Below are 19,389 nucleotides of genomic sequence, written 5' to 3'. Positions count from 1 at the left end.
AAAAAAGAATATACCAGTTGGCGAGTTTATCGCTCTTTTGGCAACTTAACAACATTTCATTAATCGGATTTTGTGTCAAAGCTACGTCATAAAACCGTACCAGTCAGAATATTAATTATCCTGATAAACAAGTAAGACATTCATAGTTTACCACTTTAATTTCTTTGTCAATTTTTTTAATTATCTGCAAAAGTCAACGATAGAAGCAAGAATAAAATGTGCATTTATTTTCATTTTAACTTATCAACAAATCAATAAAAACTAGTACATACTGATAACAAAAAGTTACTGTCCTATAGAAATTTCGATAAGAAACCTTACAGAAATGTGAAGAAAGTTGTTAATTTTATTAATTTTAATTAGTGCATCCACGAAGTATAAAAATCATAGCTTTTTATATATTAAAAAAGTGCCTTTTTTAAAATAAAATTTTTTCATCAAATAGGCCACATTACAACCGAGGAACATACTGAATAAATTCGTGTTAGCGCATTTTTTCTGGTCAAAGTTCTATAGTTCTACTAGCTCTTCAATTTTCAATACATGTTTGCAAGTGAACAAAGGTGAGTTGAGTAAAGGAAAAAAAAAAGTCTGCACTCAGCAGCGAATCTCAAGTGGAAAAGGTCATGGACTAACAGAAAAACCGCAAGTGCCCATTTTGAGTGAAGGGACCAAGAGTTAAAAAAAATTTTTTTTCGCTCTCCGCTCAGCGGTATTTCCGCTCGTTTTCCGTTACGTCCGGTCGTCGAGCACAATGTCCGCTGTCTTCGGTCACGCATCACTTTCCCCGTTCGGTTTATTCCACGGGAACAAAGGATACACATTCAAAACTTTTTTTGTTCTTCGAGGAATTACAAGAACAGCTTAGCCATCCGAATACATAAACTATGGTAATATAGTGATCATTCTAGATAAAAACTCGCTTCCGCGATATATCTCCTACAACTCTTGAGAGAAATCTCTCAGCAAAATTTCAAGCAAAATCGGGAAATATTTGCTGATTTTAGTGTGATACGTTGTTTTGCAATAACATGCAACATGAAAAATACACAACGAAAGATACTTATATCGGAATAAATGGGGGCGAATTAACCGGACTCCGTCGAGGAAAAAAAATTTGTTTAATGAGGAACAGTGGTGTTTTATTAACTGCCCTCCGATTAATCGAGAATCAACGGATTTTGAGTTCAAACGACGACTGCATTTGATACAAATCACACACTTTTTAATTATTATAAAAGAAATTTCGAAACCATAATATATCGTATATTAACATTCTCAAATATGTCAGAAACAACATCTTACAACATTGGGGGAGGGGAACAGCCACTTGATATAATGCCAAATAAAGCATGAAACCTAAAATAATGCTAACACATATAGCCAATACCCGCCTAAACTACAAAGCTATAGTTGTTTTACTGTTTCATAATAGTGGACTACGATTACTTTATAATGCAAAGGACATGAGTGATGTCCTCGTAGAGAACTTTTCAAGGAAAACTGGCTCGCATACACAGAAAACAAGGAAAAAGCATGAAAACTTCCATGCAGCCAGCACGCTTGTTGAGATTCTAATCTCGAGGGGGGGGTGTCTAAATAACCGGCTTCTTCATTCAATCTACGATTTCTACTGGACTCTCTTTATGGTGTTGGTGTATTTAATTATAGCACACGAGGGCTATCTGCCTAAGGGGAGGGATGCCTTCGTGGAGAACTTTCTAAGGGAAACTGGCTCGTATACACGTTACACATGGGGAAAACCACGAAAACGCCCACGCAGACAGTCCGTTCGCGGGATTCGAACCTCGGACCGAACTACCAGTGTTCAGCGACTTTACCGCTCGGCCACTGGTGGGCGGACTCTTTTTATGCTACGTGGAAATAGAATAACAAATGAGCGTATAAAAATTTTTATTGGTTGAAGCTATTCTACCATTTTTTCTGATCAATTTCAGGTCGAAGTCACACCAACTTGAAACAAAGCACGCACGAAAATTCTTAATGCGTCCCCCCCCCCCAGAACAAGTTTGAGCTTCGTGATTCTCAAGTGCACCAGACAATGTAGTAAAACAACAATGATACTGCAAATATCATATAATACTAATAGGGTATTAGTATAATGTCAGCCAGGATCATGTTCTGAGTATGACGAAAGAAATACTAGAATCAAGAAAAGAGCTTATGTTTAATATCGATGATTATTTCAGCTCTCAAAAATGCTGGTCTTTTGCAGAGATGGTTACGACGAGACAGACCACTATTAATTTCTTTAAGATAAAATTATTGTATATTCATTACGCACACTAATGAATACTTCTAAGTTACTATACCAGATTTTCACACCTTTAACTTGCAAAATAAACGTAACAAAAAAATATAAACTTTAATCTGTGTAGAATTAAAAATACTCAACGTATAAGTAAGAAGCGTGCAAGGTTTGCTCAGAATGACTGACCCAATTTTATATAGCTCTAACGACTAGAGAGTGTACAGGAACGCATGAAATGAAAGGGAAATTATCCACGTTTCACTTAAAAGTGTTTTATGTGACTTTCTTAGTTACGTGATCAATGTCACGATGATAACCCAGTTCTCGCTGTACTTGGTCTTGCATCTTTTGTTATAGTCTCACAAAAATGGTTTCTGAGATCATGTAGGCTTGTTCTTGAAACGTAATATGAACTTTTTTTTTTTTCCGCGGCCTCAAGTAAATAATAATTAACCTATATTTAATATTAAATGTTTTTAACTAAAATAAAATCTGATATATTGTATTAATGAAAAACAAATTTAGGAATGTATTCTTTTAAAATAGGCCTACATTTATTGAGAGGATACAAATAAAATATAGTAACTGAAAAAGGTAATTAAAAGTTTTGAATCTTGACACTGACTTTCTCAACATATGATACATTTTGAATAAGCCACGAGAAAAGTAAGGTACGCGGAGTAAGATATGCAGAGTGAAGGTACAACTGAAAACGCATTTGTTTTCTTAATTGAATGCTTTTATTGGGCGCCAAAAAAAAAAAAACTAAACTTTCTAAGGGTTTTAAATTTATATCTTAAACTATTTTCGAGAAAAATGTTTAACCATTAAGACTTGATTCAAATGATAGGGGAAAAAAGGCGAAGAATCTAATGAATCTCGAAAGTTTTGGTTTTGTTTTAATTAAGGGAAAGCAAATATACGTTACACATGGAGAAAAACATGAGAACCATACAGCCAGCCCAACCGTCAGAATTCGAACCTCGGACCAAACTACCAGTGTTCAGCGACTTTACCGCTCGGCCGCCTGGTGGGCCTGGAATCTCTAAAGATTCTAAGGTTTAGGGGATTTGAATTCTAGTTTACAGCAAATGATGTTCATTCACTCAGCATTTTGAAGGTGCAGCATGTTATATTCTAAGAATACCAAAATTTTAAACAAATGTCACGTTTTAATTAAAAATATTATTCTAGGAAAGCAAAAATAATACTGGATTTGAAAACAGTATGTGATGGGACACGCAAAGAACTATTTCATATATATGTACAGATTCGAATTCGAGGGCTTGCTGTTGTAATGATATAAAATGAATACTTCTAAGTCAGAAATAGGACGAAAATCTAAATTATTCTCGAATCCAAATAAAAAAGATTCTGGAATACACACTTTAAGCAATAAAGGAAGAAAAATAATTATTTAATACTAAAAGTTATTAATTGAAGCAAAATTTGAAACTTTCGTTTACTGAAAAACAAATTTAAGATTAGATTTAAAAAATACACGTTTATTTTTCGAGACAGTACAAGGGAAATTTAATACACGAAGTACACGATTAAATAAATCCCGAATCTTCAGGATCACTTTCTCATTATAGTTTGGCTTGCTTAATTTAGTTTGATTTTAGTTGTTTACAGCAAAGCAAGCCAGGATTATATGCCTCGAACAGAATGCCTTCGTGGAGGACTTTCTAAAGGAAACTGGCTGATATCCCCGTTACCCATGGACATAATAAACGCCCCTGTAACCAGTCCATTCGCCTGGAATTGAACTCAGGTCGAATTACTAGCATTTAAAGACTTTATGAATCGATCACTGGTGGGCCCAGCCTAAATTGGTTAAAAATATTTTATAACTCAGATTTTTCACATATTTCTAGATTTTTTATTAAATTAAAGTACATGTAAAGGGAAGAAGATATAAGAAGTAACACAGATAAACACTTGAACTTGGAACGCTTAATTCTTACCAAAAAGTTGGAAGTATGGCACTCATAGCGTCCACGAAGTCACAGTTAGTGATGAAATTGCAAAACTGGGTTCTTTTTTAATGAATATCTATTAGAAGACCATAAAGCTCAGCCTTCCAGTTTTGAATTAATACATCAAAAACTGGGTTAGTTTTAAGTGAATGTCTACTAGAAGACCATAAAACTTAGCCTTCCAGAGTTCTAGGTTAATACTGTTCAAAGAGTTCTTTTAGGATAGGATTCCAAAAACGAAAAAAGCACGAAGATTCGATACCTGAAGATTCAGAGAAGAATTCTAATTTATTATATCTGTATCTGAGTAAAATGCTGCTAAGATCCATATTTCTTTTAAGAGAGTATTTATTAAAGCGATTAAAGGAAAAGCAGAATATCATCTAAGTCATTCCGAAAGGGATCTTATCTACGGCTGCTTTGAGAATGCAATGTTATCTAGACATAAGCTTTTTTCAAAGACGAAACAATAAAGAACAAGCACTTTTTGAAAGACAGACTTCAGTAGCATCCATAACATCGTCAGTAAAAATGTGGCTTCGTTTAAAAGCTTCCTTAAATTCACTCCGCTTGGAGATCGCACTTCGATACGTAAAAAGCTTTATCTAACTTAGCTCGTTAATATTGTGCAAAAAATGCGATTTGCCAGAAATCTCGAGTATATTTGCTCAAAGTCGCCAGACACCTCAAACTATGCCTGCCAAGGTTTATGAAGACAGTCACGCCTGAATTGATGCCGGTATCATGTTTTACGAAACAAACATATGAGAGAATCAAGAGATTTCGAGAAGGAACCGTCAAAAGAATACACAGTATCTTTAATGACGAACAGAAGAAGGAGGGTATTAAAAGTTAAGTGCTTCCTATACTAGATACTTTTTAAGAATATAAAATGTTTATGTTCTATGCCAGAAGATTAAAGCTCTGAAAGCGATGGAAGAATTTAAAAGAGTAATACATGTTTGTTTGTACTGATAATGCGAAACAAAATTGATACACTGATTTTTGCTTTCCTAGAATAATATTTGATCAATATTACTCTCTGATATTTAGGGAAATTCCACAACTTGTATCAAATCATATATACTTTTTCAACATAATCCGATAAAACGCGAATTCAAGACTTCATAGTATTTGCATACAGATCGACGTATGTTATTTCCATATATCATAATTTTTAAAGAGAAGCGTTCCTTATGTCCGCAATTAAGCTATATAACTTTCATAAAATGGTCACATGTTAATAGATCTTAACATTTCAGATAATCGGCTTAACATTTGAAAACACAGAGCCTAATTATTTTCGCAAACTTTCATATTATTACTCAATTATTGCATTTGAACTTTGCGCCGTTTCATTTTTTGTCTGAAGCAAATACCTTGCCTGCCATGTACGTTCTTTAAGTTCGTCCTATTTTGATTTAGTTTAACTAGCCCCAATTAAATTTAAGTTCGTTAACAAGTAAATAAATGTTCCGGTCTCGTATATGACCACGTGAGTCGTATCTGTTTAGTTTAACGTTTTAGCTACTCGGTCCTTCGGCATTGGTGATTAGGCTTAATTGCTAAAAGGTAACGTTAGGACTGTCACAGCTGGACTGCTGGAGGCCGTATTTTATTAGGAGGTCCCAATTTATATTCTTAAGAGGACCCGGTACTGATCGTTATTGTTAACCTCGCCTGTCACATAAATTGAATACTCTTATTAATAATAATTAAGATATAAATATAAAAAAGGCAAAATTATATATTCCACTACTGATGAATGATTTACCAAATTTAAAAACTAACATTTCCAATAACTGTTTGGTTTGGGAAAGATACTGAAATACGAATCTGAGATTAATAAAAAATTAAAGCGATTTATTAATTACCGGCTAACTGGTTTCTTGAAAGAAAAAAAGAAAGAAAATGCAGTCCGGAAGAAGCTCAGGCTAAAAGACACTTGAGATGGTTAGACAGACAACGAACATCAGGAAAATATCCATTTGTCACTGTCTGCCAAGAAAAGAAACACCGACGACGCATATGCGTTTAGGCGTACATGCAGATCTTTCGCCCTGATGGTAGGTGAGCAGAAGATTCAAAGAATTCTCTAAATCATCTGCGAATGTGAAGAAATATTCGTGTTCATTGCCCTCCTACTACTTTTCAGTTTTCCAGTTAACTTTCCTTTCCTCTCTTTAAGGTCATTACACCTGATGTAGTACCAGAGTCGTAGCTAGGGTTTTCAGCGCCCAGGAACAACTGAAAATTTCACGCCCCCTACTGTTTGCCAAGGATGGAAAACATTTAATTCTAAAATGTCGTAACATCAGTTTGACGCCCCTTTGATTCTGCGCCCGGGAACAGATGCCCCTTCTTGCCCCCCTCTAGCTACGCCCCTGTGTAGTCCAACATACTCTTGGTTTTCTGCTTTACGAATGTGCGAAAAGATGCCGTATTTAAGCAATCTCAGAATGACGACCCGCTAATACACTGAAGTTATGCATTTGTTTTAATACAGCGCTTATAGATTTGGGTATAGCAAAAATTCATTGCACAGTGGACTGCAATAAATGTTTATTCAGAAAAGTACTAGTAAACATTTCAGCGGTCATCACATTCCAACTGAGTTCGTAGCGCTGGCACACAGCCAGAAGTACATATATAACACGTATACCAAAAGAAGCTAATGGTAAAAATAATCGCATCTCAGAAAATGACAATTTAAAATTTAAATATAAGAATCATAGATACATTTGTTTTTATATGTGCCACTGTGACTGAATAAAAAGAATGAATAGATTTACCATGTAACTTAAATGAAAAAAGTTATAGACTTATCATACAAGTCTAAAATTCGTTACAATATTCATCAGCTGGTTAGAACTTTTTATATTCTGGCGATTCCTTTTCCCCCCTCCATAATGTGTTGCAACTTTTACTTTTCGAGTCAATCAGTAGTTGGTAACATGGATGTATAGCTACCGAATTCATATTGCTAAATAAACGGAGATAAAACCGATATTTGTGCTTATCCTTGGATTTGTGTTCCATTAATAGCAATCATTTGAAATTTGGAAAAACGTTTGAGAGTTGCTTTCATATGAAAATTCACCTTGTTGAATTAAAGTTATAAATAAAATTATAATTGTGGTTTTAATTAAAAAAATTAAATTTGCAAGCCATGTATTTAAAAAAAAGGTTAAAACAAAAGAGGGCGACGTGTTTCGCAAGATAAATAGGAAATTACGTACTTTTGTAGTGCTAGGTGCAATACATTTGTTTGTTTATTTGTAACACGAGAATTTCAGTCCCAAAAGAATACAACTTACGTCGGCATTACGAAATGAATTATAAAGAAAAAATTTTGAATGTTGAAAGGTAAACTGAAAAAAGAAAAGTTGCATTTTTTTAAGTCTGGCCTTACAACAATAAAATGTTTTTACGGACTCAATTCAGTGAAGCAATAGTTTATGCAAGTTTTGCTCTCGCGCACATCATCGCGAAAGAATTAAAATCATTTAGTGATGAGAAATTCGTTAAAAGACTTAGATTTAACCCACTGAACGTTTTTGTCCTGACAAAAATGACATTTATTTAAAAATATTATACGCTGCTACTCTAAAATATTATTTACTGCTACTCCCTAAGGCCTCTAATCATTTAATGCTACTGGAACTAGAATCTGGTAGAGTTTGCAGAGCATCGTCCACCGTATTCTATTTTCCACGATCAATGAACATCAGAACCGGTATGAGCATTAAGTATCTCGTTTTCTTAAGTTCTTCACTATTATTGCTCAATGACAGCCCATGTACTTAAATTTCACGAGAAAGTGAATTAGAAAGAAAAAAAAAATTCTACGTGGACGAATCTTTTTTTTAAAGGGAAGCTCGCTTTTTGAACATCTTGTGGAAAGGGGATATTACATAAATACTATGAAAACTTTCATAACCTTTACTAAAATGCTAGAGAGAAAAATACGTGATACATTATTTTTAATACGTAAGTCGATGCTGTCGGTAATAAAATAACGTTTTTTAAGAAAACATAAATTGCCAGCTTATAATGTATAAGGTTCTTTATTTAATTTCAATAGATATTTTATCTATACTACTTCATAAGTGTTTTAAAACAAATGTTATTTTATATTGTAAATCTGATGAATAAAATATCATTTTTAGTGTTCCAAAAATCTATTAATTTTGTACAAGTACATCCGCATATTTTATATATATATATATATATATCCTATTTACATCATTTCATATGTCAAATTTCCAGGCAGCCGGCAGAGCGTCGGGACCTGCATTCGGATCACACTACAGTGTCCAGCAGTTATATTCGCACAATCATTAGTAGGCCATTTGCTAAAAGATGTACAATGACTTATTGCTGATATATGATGATAAATAACATGAATGCATATAATAATTTTATTAATGACACGAATCAGTATAATATGAATATGTCTACTGCGTTATTATAAATCTCTTGAATTCGGCAAAACACACAAGGACTAACTGCTTAAGGGAAGGGATGTAATGGTGGTGGATTTTCTAAGTAAAACTAGTTTGTATTTAGATTACATGTAGAGAAAACCGCAAAGTACCATGAAGTCAATGTTCGCAGGATCTGAACCTGTGTCCAATTACCAGTGTTCAGCGGTCTTAGCCATTGTGAAATAGTGAATCTACAATAAATTATTCTTCATTGGGAAATAAACAAAGTTTATACATATTCGACCTAAATTAATTTAAAGTTTACTACAGATATATACTGTAAATTTTTTATTTATTTCTGTGTATTTTAATCATCGAAAATATATAAAAATATAAATAAATTAACAGCAAGCTTAAATTCACACCACCTCGAAAGAGATCTGAATAACTGAAATCATAACCGGAATCAGAAGGAATACAATTCTACGCGTTATTCGCATTTATTTCTAACAATAAACACCAGGAAAAAATTTTAAATTACTCAACGAAGGAAACTAGAAAATAACACATGTATTTTGACACAGACTGATAGTTAACACTTCTGCGTTAGTTCAGTTTTCTATAAAGATAGGACAGAAGTTTAATAAAAGTAATTTAAAACTTGAAACAAAGGGAAGAAGTAAAATTTTGGTAACATTTTTTGCTTCCCATCGAAGCACATTAAAATACAGGTTTGAATCATCAACCCTTTAGTAGTTTATGTGTCACGCACATATATGACATAAACAAACGTGATCCAGGTGAGGTGGAGCAATACGTCTGTTTATCGATCGCATTTTAAAAAGCTCTCAAATATACAGGAAAAAATACCGCGAAATGCTGAAGCACTGCGTTAAGGCCAATGAACTCTTTATAAGCATATCTCGCATGGACTGTTTTGCAATTTATACGAGCTGCATACTGCAGCAAATTCAGCAAAATTTGTAACAAAATGTAGAACATGTTTGATTTGATTTATATGATTACGAAAACGTCCTGAGGGGTATCTGAAGAGATGCTTTCGTGAAGGACTTTCTAAGGGAAACTGGCTCGTATACACGTTACACATGGGAACAACCGCGAAAACGCACATGCAGCCAAGCGAGAATCGTACCTCGGACCGAACCACCAGAGTTCAGCGACTTAACCGCTCGGCCCGGGCCCTAAATGTAGAGAATATGAACACAGCCACAAAATATTTGAACGAATATGCAAATACAGTAAACCCTCTCTAAAACAACCATCTACAGTTCCAGACAATACTGGTCCTCTACAACGTGGTCGTATTTATAAAAGTTATGCTAAGAGCTTTATTTTAATTAACATATTATTTTGAATCTGTTCTACATTTAGTATATTTTTCTTCTTCACTAGAACATGAAGTCAGTTTTAAACAGAAGCGACACTCTAAATTTAGAAGGAAGGGTTGACAAACTGTAGGCCGCATAAACTCCTCTGTTATTGTCTGCCTTTAACGCTCTTGCTACAATCTGGTCAATTTATCTCCGGCTCAAAATTAAATTAGTATCTCGGGCTAGCGAATCCAGGTTTCTAGGCTTTAAATTAAATGTGTAAATACTTTGGTGCTTGTTTTCCTATCAAGCAGAAAGCGGAAGTTAATTTTATTAACAAGTTTAGTTTTGGGTGAAAAGATAATAGGATCCGTCTCCTCGCAATTTTCCTTCAGAACTGGGTGTGATTGGGCAAATTCACACTGCCACTTACAAGGAGCGCAAGGTGTAAACCAACGCCAGAACTAAACCTTGCCTCTTGGCCAAGATTAAAAGTGGTGGATTTGATTTGATGTTAGACAAGTGAGATTAGACACACAGCTTTGCAACTTCATTAGTCACATAGTTTTGGAACCGAGTTAAAATAAATAGTTTAGTTGTTTTATATCATCATAGTGATATGTTACTTGTTAGTTGCTTTATGTTCTGGTTTTTCTAGAATTAGTCACTCCAGTTTTAACAAAAGAATGTAATTACCTTTCGGGCAAAACTATCGTGTTAAATAAAAAATTTTGGTGTGTAAGTCTATTGAAACAAATTACTTAGAATTTTTGCCTTTTATAATTCAGGAACCCTTTTCTCTTACATAAATTACAGCATTTCGACAAAAGGGACGTTGAAAAATTTTTTGCTCTTCGAAAAGGTTGAGAATCATTAGTTTAGATGATTTTCAAAATAATTTCCTATAACCAGTTTCATGTTTCCACCCCGTAGCTGAGTGATTATAATCGATGAAGAGTGTTTTACTGAACTCGGGTTTGAATTCTGGTTAAAGGACTAGCTTAATGACCGTTTTATGTACATATGAGGCATTTTTTCTCAGAAAATTTTACTTAAAAGCCACGTAATCTTAAACAAATAACACTTACAAGCTTCGCCTTAATTAATAAACTATTCCTTTCATGTCTGATAAGATTGTTCGAGTACTGTTAGTATTTAGCATTTAGCTACCAGTAACAATCAAAATGCCGCCTAGCCGGTATAGTGGTTAATGATCCTGTCTGCCGTAGCGACGGGCCTGGGTTCGAAGGCATGGTCGTAACTGTCCGTCCCTTCATAAGAGGCAACGGTGGCCACCTATTAAGTGCTTCCATAATGAAATGACCACCACTTCATATGTCTTCCTCACAGATAGACCATATTCATAGTCTTCATCACTTATAAGTCTTTAATTTTACTTTTCTTGATATAAACTGACAATTATAAGTTGGACGAGTAAAACTGCCTTTCTGAGTGATCTTGCAATACGAAAATATTTAATTATCATATTCGTAATTAAGTTTGACTTATCAAAAACAGTAATTTAACCCGACACGCCTAAAAATTACTATTCATCAAAAAGACGAATTACAGCCGATCCAGCGAAGATGAATTCATATTAGACGTGAGACCAAACCTAAATTTTATCGAATCCAAATTCTAAACAGCTCCCCATCTTTTATAAAGAAACAGAAAATAAGAAAGGCGGATAAAAAGTTTTTCGGGGTTAAAAGAGTTTATTTCAAACAAAAGTTCAAATCTGCATTTAATGAAACAGAGATTTAAGAATTTAGTTTTTAAAAATTCACATATATTTTTAAGCAGATACAAATTTAAATAACGTAAGTAATTAGTAAATTTGGTGCACAATTAAAACTCTTATATACCGAGTTTCATTTTCTCAACACAGTTTGATAAAAAAAGTACTTGAATAACAATTTGAATTTTTTAGATATTCGCAGAATCTTAAAAACATTTGCAAGGATTATTTTAAGAGGTAACATGGATAAACAATAAAAAACACAAAATACACAAAATTCTTTCCAGAAAATTAAACGCTCGCGGCCGCTACTATGTGATATTGGTGAGACAGTCTATTGAAGTTGTAATAATCGCACTCTTTTTTTCAAATGCATGCTTACTTCTGTAAGGTTAGTGGTGTCAGGCATTCAAATATTCTATCCCTGGTTAACATTGTATGTGTTATCAATATACATTTTTCGTATATTTTGCCATTCTGAAATGATACACTCCAGGGATCATTTCTTTTGTCATAACATTAAGCACATGGAGTGGCAAAAATACATAGAATTCGGTTTATGTATCACACAGAAACTACTGAAATAGTTTCAGTTTGCTGTTTATTAGAAACTACACAAAGGCTTATTGTTAATGTATGGTATCACGAGATATGAAATTATGAAAATGAATACTTATCACCCTTTTTAACTGCAAAGAAAAGACTATCTTCACTGACGGAAAATATTATTTTAGTAGAAGGGGTGAAACATTGAAACTATCGCCAAAATGTGACGCAGTAGCCATAAACCGGGAATTTTGGTATAGCTGTCAGACTCCGAGGTCACTGAACTCTTCCAGGGTCTCGCAAAGCAACGATACTTTCAAGGCAATGAATGAATGGTGGCAGAACCAATCATTCCATGGTTCATTCACAACAAAATGGAATGGTCTTATTTTAATACGGCAAATTTTGTTCACACTTAAATTTGAAAGCAGTAGAGGCTAAAAACTGACACTATTTAACTTTTCTTGGTCTTTTTATTATTGAACGTATGATGAAGCGAAGCAGGTTTACGTTTGCCAAAATTTTATTCTTTGCAGTTATTTTAATGTTTTCTTTAAATTACGGAATAACCCAGGTCGTCGAGACAATTTGTGAAATAGCTTGTGAAACATTTAAAAAATAATGAAAACAACTATAACATGGTTTAGTATTTTTTTAATATATATGTAGCAAAGAACCTACAACGTTAGGCATTTTAGAAAACATTCTAAAAGCAACGCTCTCGAGTTTACGTTATATGTAGGGAAAATCATTTAGCAACCCGTTTCACCACTACTGTACGGAGCCTGCCAATGTCTCGCAGTTGTAACTTCTTACCGTTGAATGAAAATATAAATAAATAAACAAAATATAGCTCTGCAAATTTATTAATTCTGAAAGGTTTGAGATTTAAACGGTTGCATTACACTCACTCCTACTAACCGTATCTTTAAAGCTTTATTCATCATCATATAATATCTTTACTGTTAAGCATCATCATCGTCACCCCTAGTAACCTTTTGTTTAAAGCTTTATCATTTTCTTAGCACTTAACGCCATATAGAATTCGACAGCATAATTACAAAAATTTTAAAAGCACCATACGTTTAGAATTCCCGGTGCAGCGTTAAATGTTAGCATACATTTTCAGTTTTTTAAGTCTTTCCTAATTCATCATAAGTGTTCAGTTTCCTTACCAAGATGCCATTAAAAAACTTTTTCTCTTCTTATTATTAACGTTTTGTGTATTTATTTATTAAATATCGTGTTCTTGGCACCAACATAAAATTAGATTCAACAGCAAATTCACAACATATTTAAAAACAGCATAGCTTTAGAATCTCTAATAGACAGTCTCGCGCACTGGAGATAATCCCTCCTCCCGTAGAGTGTTGCCACTGCTCGTTTTGAAATCGTTGAGTTTGTTAGTAAAACATTCGTTAACGTTTTACAAAATACAAATTAGATAATAAAATTCCAAATTCGGGCTTCCAGGTGCTCATGTTCGGGTGGAGGACTACGTCATTCAAAATTTGATGGCTCTGTGTACAGTTGTTTTTTCAGAATGCGAGAAACATATATGCAATTCACACAGAGTACTCATTATTTAATTTCTTTAAATATAATACAGGACGACAATATTTGGTGGCAACAATTTGAAAAGCGATACGCCATTTATAGCAATTAACGCAAAATGCCGTTTCCAGACTAATATCGCAATCGGGACTGCCCCTTTTGGGCTAATAAGAAGGAAGTTGTACTGCATATTTGTAAAAGAGCATTTTGATTTCCAGTACAGCTGATTAAACGAGAGAGGATTAAGAGGAATCCAAATTTACCAGACTATGTTTAAAAAAAAAATTTCACCTTGTTAATAGCAGGACGATGGGAAAACTGTGTTCAAAAAACATCAGTGCGAAACAAACTGTCTACGAAAAATAAAATAAAGGAAGGGAAAATAACGTAGGGTAACAAGGTTTACCAGTTGTAAGTTTATGATTTAAATACAGAATATGTTTTATTACAATTAAATATCAATATGCATCTGTGAATAAATACCATTAGGAAAAGGTGCTTCATTTGAAAACTCATATATGACAACTCAAATAACGAACAACATTTTAATAAAATATTTTCGAAGCAAAATAAACAAATCTTGAAATCGATTAAATCACTGGGGATCTGTTATTTAAAAAAAATAAGCTTTAAGGAAGTTAAAATTATGTTAAAAAACACGCCCTTATGAAAAGATTAAGTTTGAGTATTGGCCGTTAATACACTTCATAATCCACATAGTTTCACATTTTAAAACTGATTGTCGTGACATTATATCTTTGCCGATATGGTTACAACTTTCTAATTTGGACGAATCACTCAGGAATTAGGTATTGCAAAATGTCCTCTCACTAACATATTAAAAGCGAGAGCTTCGAATCTTCGTTAAGTTAAAATATTTTCGTTCCAGAAACTGAAAATAAAACATTTGTAAAAATACTGTTCGCTTCGCAATGGAATATGTTTTTGGTTTGGTTTACTTCATTACTGTAAAGCACTTCAGGGTTATCTGCCTAAGGGGAAGGATGCCTTCGTGGAGAACTATCCAAGAAAAATTGGCTCGCAGGAACGCTGCACATGGGGAAAACCACGAAAACGCCCATGCTGCCAGCCGTTAGTAGGATTTGAACTTCGGAAGAAACTACTAGTGTTCTGCGAATTTACCGGTCAGCTGCTGCAATATGTTATATAATACGATAGTACATGCATTGAATTTATAACAGAACTCGAGTTATCCACTATTATTAGGATACAGCCATGATATATGAAAAAAAAAATTTTTTTCTTTTCTTTTATTTAGATTAATATTTGTTTAATTAAATAGGGCAAAGCACGACGAAGGCTATTCTGCTTACTTTGAAAACACATTTTACTGCAATGCAAGCGATAATTCAAAACACAATGAAACATCTTGGTTGTGCCTTCGTCCATTTGAGAACCGGCTGCTGACCCCCTTTTCTTTATGTTCCGTTAAATAAACTCTTAATTTTCCAGCACTATATTACCGAGTTTATTTATTGCTTTCAAAGGTGAACACTTTCCATGCTGACCACCTCTAAAGGTGATTTCTATTCTCGAGTACTTATACCGTTGAATTCTTCCTAAGGTGACCGATCATCTGGATTGGTGTTGGTGTATTGAGAATACGGCAAAGCGAACGAGGGCTATCTGCCTAAGGGGAGAGTTGCCTTCGTGGAGGACTTTCTAAGGGAAACTGGCTCGTATACACGTTACACATGGGAAAAACCACGAAAACGCTCATGCAGCCAGCCCGTTCGCGGGATTCGAACCTCGGACCGAACTACCAGTGTTCAGCGATTTTACCGCTCGGCCGCTGGTGGGCTTCCCGATCATCTAGAACCGCGGACGGTCGTTTTACGGATATTAAAACATATTATTCTCTATACTCAACAGATAAAGTTATTTTAATTTCCAGAACAAAAATTCACGCACACAAGCTTAATTTTGCTAGACCTAGAAAGAGAATTTGAATTTAATGGATTATAGAAAAGCACATTAGGGTTATTTTGCGTAAGTGCAAGCCTTTGTAGAAGATTGACTGCGAGAAACGGGCTTATTCTTACATTACACAAGAAATCTACTAAAATGCTCATTTAGTCGTTGGCTGGGATTTGAACCCGGGTGGAACTTTCAGTATTTGGAGGTTTTATCCACCTAGTCATTGGCGAGCTCACTAGAAAAACGAGCAAATATGGATAACTGGAATTTTACTACATTAATGAAAGCAATAATGGTGCATTCGAACCCTCAAATCCCACGAAACATTCGAGATTTTATTTGTCATTCGAAACTTTGAAAACCTAACATAAGCAAACATAAAACATTTTAACATGAAACTTTGGAGACAGTTTTAATGAGGACCATCAGAAACATAATAATAAAGAATGCAGTAGCATTTGCAATTTAAGTAGATTCAGATCAGCAAATATCTCCTCATTGCGTCTCTAGGTGGATTAAGAACTTTTCGAACAGAGGTTAATACGGAAAAACACGCAAGAGCTATCAGCCTAAGAGGAAGGATGCTTTCGTGGAACACGTTTTAAGGTAAACTAGCTCGAATTCAGATTACAATCAGGGAACATCACGAAACTCAAGAGCGAGCCCTATCGCCGGAATTTCAACCCGGAGCAAAGTACTCATCTTCCGCTGTTTCACGGCTCAGCAACTGGTGGTTCTGAGTGACAAACACTTGATTGACCTTGCTGAAGAAAATTTAACATTCAATATTTAATGTTTATTATGCGAACACTTGAAATAAATCCTCTTCTCTTTCACACTTTTTTTTATTTGAAATAATTCTAGAATAATTTTTCATAGTTTCTCAATATTTTTTTCAAATTATAATAAGAAGATTAATTCAAGAGTTTTAAATACGTGCTTATTTTCTAAATTTCATTTACATCTTCTTAACGTAAGTATACTAAATTGTTTTCTTAAATCTGTTTTTCTTTAAAGGACGATATGAAATTTTTTGATGAAAGAAGTTCTAATATTACGTTTTTCTTCCTCCTTTATTTCTTAAACGAAGGATTCGAGATCCGAAAGATTCGTGAAATTTCTAGGATTCTTCCCAAATCTAAATAAAAGCAAAAGAATTCCCACCAGACAGATGTTAAAGAAAGTTATATGAAAATAAATGGAGCTTACTTACTAGCTCTTTTGGTCGCTTTATATGTTAAACTGGCTCAACTTATTTAGAATTTTCATAAACGTCGTTCTTGTTTATTTTTCATTAAATAAAGAATGCAAATTAAGCCAAAATCCAATTTTGTTTTCACCTGAAGGTAAATCACGAGAAAAACCTGCTTAAGAATATATTTTTTCAACCGCTGAAGACACATTTTGTAACTTGAACGAAATGGAACATTATATGTAATTAAAATTTACTAGACATGAATTTGCGCATTATTTCACATATTGTCATAATCACTTTGACACAGCATCTCAATTGCTCGCGCATTATTTTCTAAATCCCATCGAAATTTACTAAATCCCTGTATTAAGAATAATGTAACTTTCATTATATAAACTATACATTGTGTGAATGGATGGTGAGATAACTGGCGCATAACTTTTGAGATTATGATGCGCCAAACGCATGGTCATAACATACAAATACATTGTAGGAAATTCAGGTGCATAAAACATCATCGCGGAAACTAAAAGACTTTTTGCGAACGAAACTAGAGACTTAATTTAAAATAAATTCGCGAAAATTGAAGTTAATTTTCTAATTAAAGTTCGCATGCATGCATGCATTATGATTGAATGCAGTACGCAGTATATGCATACATATTCACTGTTACTTCTGATTCATTCATGATTTACTTAGCCAGCAGACTGACGAATGACGTAAGATTTGTTTTCAATACCGTATGATTCAGCAAAAATATTGCTTCTATATCTATTATCCGAAAGGATGACACATAACTGCGCATCAGTTTTACTAATCAATACTAATATTCACTATTAAAAAACAGGCAGAAACTTGACAGATCTCTCACAAACGTTTTCACAGGCACTTACTTCACAAATTATTATGTCAGATGCCTATCCATGTAAGTTACGCATTAGTAATTCATGGAGTAAGATTCTCAGATTATGTCACATCGTAATTACACAACATTTGATTCCTTAATACCGTTGATTCGGATTACATTTTCTGAATGCCGTATCAGTGCCTCTCATTTGTCTTATAATATCCTTGTATAATGACTAAACTGCACAAAAAATATAATTGCACATCTTTCCAAACTATACATAATGCAAAGATATGTGGCGTGTCCATTTTCTTTTGTAACTTTATCCCGCTTTTTCGATTTGTTTAAAAAACACGCATTTGTTCATTTACGTATTTATAAATGCACTATAACTTATAATTAATTATATATTTCTGAAATAATCTGTTCGTACACCGTACATCCTTAAAAACAAAGATTATGTATAGCTGTCCATATATGGAAATACATTATTTTTACATTCTCAAGTAATATCACTAGGCCACCTGTACGATATAAAAGTAACATAATTCAAATATTAGTATTCAAAAATTCATTTGTGAAAGGAATAAACTCTTGCACACTTTAAAAAATATGTGTTCGAAACTTAAGAAGAATCTCAAAAAGGACAATTTTACTTTAGCCCTCACTTTTTATATATTTTTCAAGGTGTAAAATTTGGGTGCGGCTTAAATTCATGGTAAATATTTTAACTTATTTCTACCGGTTCCTTACTCCAAGCGATCGGGTCTTAATTAAAATCTTAAAAATCAAAAGGATTTTATAATAAAACCATTGCTCCTTATTTGTCCATTCTTTAAATACAAAATCTTGTTTCAGCTTAAATTCGAAGAAAATAAAGCATTTATGTCGGCCGGCAGAGAGATCCGACAATACTGAAATAGTGAAAATATAAGACACTTTCCTTGCAATGCTAATTCGCACATAATCGTATCAAGCAGGCACGTTTATCGAACCGTGAAAGATTCTTTCTTCGACTTTAGAGAATATATTCTTCTAACACTTAAATGAAAATATACGCACGTAAATACTAGAATAAAAAAGTGCAAAAATCGGTTAATTGCCTGCAACTGCACCTAATTTCCTTTTCAATACCAATGAAAACTATTGGGCATTTTCTACCGCATGTTTTGAATTTAATATGAGGATTTTTTAAAATTACATATGGTGAAATCTGTCACAACTACCTCTGAAAGACAGTTAACTAGTATTTCTCAGAACATAAACAACAGTATCGAACATTAACCAAGTCCAATACTACGTTTAAAGAGGAGCAAAATCGTCGGAATCTTAAGTGGTCGTTTTAGAAAAGTTTATGACTTGTATATAAATATAAAAATGACAGCTGTATCCGTAAGGATATAGTACAATAAAATTTCTTACTGAATTTAAATATTAACAAGCATAAAACTAGAACTGGATAAGTCAATTTAACAGATTTCTTGTGAGAAAACTAAACAAAACTAAACGTTTTAACAGTAATAATATATTATTTTCCACAGAAGAAATCAGTTTATATTAAA

The 19,389-nt window shown here is 33.6% G+C and overlaps 1 protein-coding gene across 4 annotated transcripts in view; it reads right to left on the bottom strand.

Moving 5' to 3' along the window:
- Nucleotides 1–19,389, bottom strand: part of Ndae1 (Na[+]-driven anion exchanger 1) — a 294,988-nt gene that overhangs the window by 274,376 nt on the left and 1,223 nt on the right. The gene's annotated exons all lie outside the window — the stretch shown is intronic.

Source organism: Stegodyphus dumicola, chromosome 8 (genome assembly GCF_044657685.1).
Source record: "Stegodyphus dumicola isolate Sdum_Otavi_A_Nest chromosome 8, ASM4465768v1".
Taxonomy (NCBI): domain Eukaryota; kingdom Metazoa; phylum Arthropoda; class Arachnida; order Araneae; family Eresidae; genus Stegodyphus; species Stegodyphus dumicola.
This window is presented reverse-complemented; position numbering and strand designations above follow the sequence as displayed.